General features: G+C 46.1%; 1 protein-coding gene across 6 annotated transcripts in view; it reads right to left on the minus strand.

The window, feature by feature from the left end:
- The window catches only part of BCL11A (BCL11 transcription factor A), a 75241-nt gene that overhangs the window by 63563 nt on the left and 6518 nt on the right, over positions 1 to 5160 (minus strand). The gene's annotated exons all lie outside the window — the stretch shown is intronic.

Here is a 5160-nt window from a genome sequence, read left to right on the forward strand (position 1 = left end):
ATGTTTAGGGAAAACTTCACTTCTCCCACCGGGCTAATTAGAAGGTGTTTAATTTACTCCCTGCCTCAGTTTCCATCACCCAGCATTCCTTGCTGGGACTCTCTGCACAGAGCCTTGCATCCAAAGCTTTTGGCACATGATGCCAACATGCACCTTTCAAAATCTGTATGGAGCTTAACGAGTGCCAGGCTGCCTCTTGAACCACCAGCACTTCAGATGCAGTGATGCCTCTGCTCATGGACAGCTCCACAATTCAGTGTCCCATGCAATAGGAGAAGGAACACAAAATATGTTTCTCATCCTCTCAGAAGATCTGATTTGCAGGAAACAAAAAAAACCCAGCAGAAATATACAGGGCACCACAACACTGTGATGCTCCCCTGGAAGGCAGAGGCAGAGGAAAACTTTATACCCTGCTTCTGTGCTTCGAGTGAACTCATATTTGTGCTTCCAATAAATAGCCATTTTTACATTAACTGTCTGCAACAGCAGGGAATAGGAAAAGTAACACAATCTTTACATCATACAAAGGATGATATTGGTGTCACGTGCTTGCTTCTTCAAAAAACGTTATTTATAAAAGGCAACGGGGGAAGCAGGGAAACTATTGACTCTTCTCTGTATCCCTGCACGAGCAGCATTACAGCAACTTTTTGATCCCCTACATTTTTTACATTTTTCCCCCCGAGAAGTATATTTCACAGCCGCACAGGCTACCGCCTTTAATTAAGCTTTCAAAAGTCTTCTGACAATGCCAACAATTGCAAGACACTTCTAGAGCTCAATCATGCAATCATCATGACACTTCTATTTACAATTTGTCTTAGAAAGAGTTTCTCTGACATTGTACTTTGACAAAACAGCCAAGATGCCGGTTCACAACCTTTCTCTGTCTTATTTACAAATACAGCTTGTGTGCAGCGCTCCAAACCTCGGGCATGGGAGAATTTGGGTAGCACCCTCACTAATTTTTCCTGTCTGCAATATTTTACCCAGCCTGCTCTCTCTCCTTCTTTGTATGGGGAAAGCAGCCAGAATTTGACTTCAAAATCTTCTCATATTCTTTCTTCCCCTCCTTTATTTTTAAGCTTTCATCTTATTGTCCAGATGAAATGCTAACTATTCAGTGCAGACAGCAGTATTTTTTTGTCTCCGGAACAAAACAAAACAAGGAATCGACAGTCACAACCTACGGAATTATAATGGCAACTACTAACAACAGCCCAAAAAAATTTCTGCTTAAAGACATTACTTCCCATGAACTGTAATAATCAAATAATACTCAGTCTCAAATTTAGTACCAAACGATGTTCACCTTCCCCGACTGCAGCAGAGAGAGGATTTCTTACATTATTTTCCCACGTGTTTAATTTGAATGTCATAAGCAGCTTGAGAATATAGGATTTGAGCAGTTAAAATGACCTCCCCTCCTCCTCCCCCGTTTGTACAGTAAATAGAGCATCCACAGATCCACACTCGGCATTATACAGGGGAATTTGCAGCAGCACTCCAAAGTGTTCCCCCAACTGCATCCAAGTAACATTTAAGATCCTTCTTCACCCCAACCCCAACCTTTCATTAATTCCCTCGGATTCATACATCCAACAAAAAAACACCAAAACCTGACACGGACAGGCGATAAATATTTCCTCAGCCTTTTCAATAAGTGAACAGCGATTTTACATTCACTGATCTCCAGATACTTCAGTTAATATTTCCCCCTATTGTAAAATACGAGAGCGGATAACTAAAGCCCTGCCGTTGCCCTCACTGCAAATCACGGGCTGCCGGTATCTGGTGGCGAGGCTTTGACATACATATTGATGAAAGCTGCCTCGTTGGACCCACACAACATATCCTATTAATTTTCTTTTAAATTTATGGCATTTCAGCAAGGCAGAGCTGCACTGCACAGGCAGACACCTACACGGAAGAGCCAGGTATGGACACATGCCTGCACCTGTATGGATCCCACAGCTGCTGCACAGGCTGCACACACACACACACACACATAAGCTCCTGTCCTCATCCCTGACTCTGGAAAATGGCAAGATAAAGAGTAGCTTAAGGACAGTTAAAACAGACACTTCTCCCTGCATTTGAATGAGTCTCACTGCCTCCTTCCTCTTCCATAGATCTTTAACCATTACTTATGATTCTCTTTTACTGTAACACCCCAACTTACTGATTAGAAAACTGCAGGCAAGGAAAAAATTGCACCCGGAGCTCACCCACAGCACCTCTGTATCCAGGCTTAACCTGGAACACCTCTTCCATCCTCAAAACTAATCTGGAACATTTTTATATTGCTACAAAATATGTATTTTATGGTCTTTTAGCAGAAAGAATCACTTCTCCAACTTCTGTGTATTTTCCAAGGGCACCTTCTGGGGTTTTTTTCCCTTTAATTACACACTCAAAGCTTGCATTTTGTATTATTGCACAGAAATCAGATATAAATAGCTGAATTGGAAGAGTTTGAGGTTCTTTGTAGGGGCCTTCCTGAAGCCTGAACTTCACAGTTCAGGCTCCAAGACCTTCACTGGAAATTTTACTGAAGGACTCCTCAAACTACTGCAAGCAATGGGTCACTCCAGCTATCACTTCTTTGTGACATAAGGGAGCTGAACTCCAACCGCATCCAGCTGAAAAGGGAGATGAGAACAAGAAGAGGAGGAACAGTGCACCGTTAACTCCTGGTACACCTTCTTTTCCCAAAGCCAGGCTGCATTTCCAACCACCAGGAAGAGCGAAGGGACCCCAGCGTTGCTGAGCTGCAGCCCAGCCAGGGAGGTGCAGAGAACCTGCATTCTTGGACCTCCTATCTGTATAGGCATGGCTGGGCACCACAGCCAGAAACCTTGGGGCAGAAGAGTCCTGACAACCACAACTCCATCTTTCAGGAGCCACTCATGGCTTGCTCTGTGGACCCTGCTGCACAGCGCCAAGCCTGCTCCCAGTCAAGCCCACTTATGTGTTCAAGTGAGCAGGATCAGGCCCTGCCACCATGCCCCTTGTCCTCAGCCACCACCTCTGCTCAGCGAAAGATTTACGGCAGGTAAAACCACAGCCCTTTCTGAATTAACGGCCCCGTGACAGTGCACGAGCCCAAATCCTCCTCGCTTCGCGTCACCTGCACCCCGCCAAAGCCAGACTTGGCTCACTGAGCCTCCTGCACCAAGCGTCAGAGCAAAACCCTCAGCAGAGAAGGTTCCCCTTGTGCAGACTCCTCAGTGTGGCCATCCCTCCAGCGCAGGGACCGATCTGGGTCCACGGGGATGACAGCATGTTTAATTCTTGCTTGACAGATACTGTGTTTTGTCTTTTGAGCGGAGCGGAGCCGTATGTAAATACAGCATTACATCATACCACCGCTCCTCCATATTTGGTGATTTAGTATGGCTCCAGAGCTTGGAAGACTACAAATCCCTTCCGCTAGGCTCCTGCTTCATTAATCACTCCCTACACTTCTGTTTGCTTTCCGTCAGATTGCAGGCAGCACATGGAAATGGGCACTGCCCTCTACCACTCTGGGAAAGAAACCATACCATTAACATCAGTGTCTGGGAAGTGCTATATGGGGAATTCTTGGTGAGGTTTTAGTCTCATTCAAAATATAGCTTAGCACTAGCTGAGCCTGTGTTTCCTCTTAAACGTAGAGATATTCAGGTTTCAAGGAAAGACCCATTACTCTGCAGAAACAGCACACACTTGTTCACATGGCATCTGCGTGTACACGCACATGGCTCTGCACACAGACACGTGTGCAGACAGACACCCATGCACCAATACGGATCTGCTGCCACCACAAAACCTCCAAACTGCAACTCTACGGCAGAGTTTGGCGGCCGTCTCAGAGGCCAGGGAAGGCTGCGGGAGGATTCTGCTGCACCTCCCAGTGCCTACTGCCCTATTATGGTTTAACGTCGTGGCCAAAGCAAGCCCAAGACAAGCTCCAGCACATCATGTGATGATGTACTGCACCTCTGACAACTCCAAGCGGTCCTGTGGGCTCCCCGAAGAGAGGTACCGGCAGTGCTATATCCCAAACATCACTGGAGGGGGAGTTTGAAACTGGTTCAAGCATTCATTGGGGTTGATATGCTGCAGCCTTGCCTTTTTCAACTGGCAGTATTGGCACGGTTTGAAGTGATCTGAAATGCTCACTGCAAATGGGCAGTACTTTTGTTTACTAGTAGGGTTTTAAAAGCAGAGCATGCCTTGTTACACTCCCAGGGCTCTGGGATTTTCTTTCACATTGTACACTTTTATTTTTTTAACCTCATTTGTGAAAATATCTGCATGGCCAATGGCTTTCTGATTTTATTAAAATAGAAAAAAATTATTGTAAGAAATTGAATTCTTTACCCTTTTTTCTTTTTTTAAATTACATTTCATATTGTTTGTTGCACAAAACAGAACTGCCTTGGACATTTGTATGGCTGACATGTGGTTGTGTAAACCGCAAACAAAATCAAGATACATCTGTCAAAACCACATCAGAGACAAGAGAGAGCACAGCGAAGCATTTATCATTTGGCTGAAGAGGCAGGCTGCAGAGAGCAGCCTTTCCTGTCAAACCAACCTTTTGAAATTTCCAACATGCCCTTAAACTTTTCGAATAAGCATGTCTGTGCGCTTCAGCAACTGCCCTCTCTACTCTGGCCTGGCCAGTCGAAAATGGCATCTTAAAGTCAAGGTCGGTGGTGTCACTTTGCCACGGGGCTGTGTTTAATTACAGTCCATACGCTGACAGCCAATATGGAACCAAGGCTGGTGGATGCTCAGTTAACTCTTTCGCCCCTGACTTTGCCAAAGACTCAAAAGCTCCTCGCTTTCTCATGCAGCAGCCTCGGAAGCCTCCTCCCGCAGCGCTCCGGCAGGCGAGACACCGGGAGACGGTGACTACAATGCAGACAAATCACGAGAGTGGCCTTAAACAATACAGCCAGAAACACTGGCTGGCACGGCACGTGCCTGTTGCTCCTGCCGCTGTGCAGGCACCAGGAAACACCACTAACCCGAGGCAGGGAGGGCATGGACACGCCAGCCTGCACGGCGAGCAGAACACACTAACATGGCAGCGCACGACTGCCAACACGCTACATTGCAACTGAAACAGAAATAAACTCGCACACACTTCTCCTTGCTTTAATTTAC

The sequence above is a fragment of the Lonchura striata genome, chromosome 3 (genome assembly GCF_050655825.1).
Source record: "Lonchura striata isolate lonStrDom1 chromosome 3, ASM5065582v1, whole genome shotgun sequence".
Taxonomy (NCBI): Eukaryota; Metazoa; Chordata; class Aves; order Passeriformes; family Estrildidae; genus Lonchura; species Lonchura striata.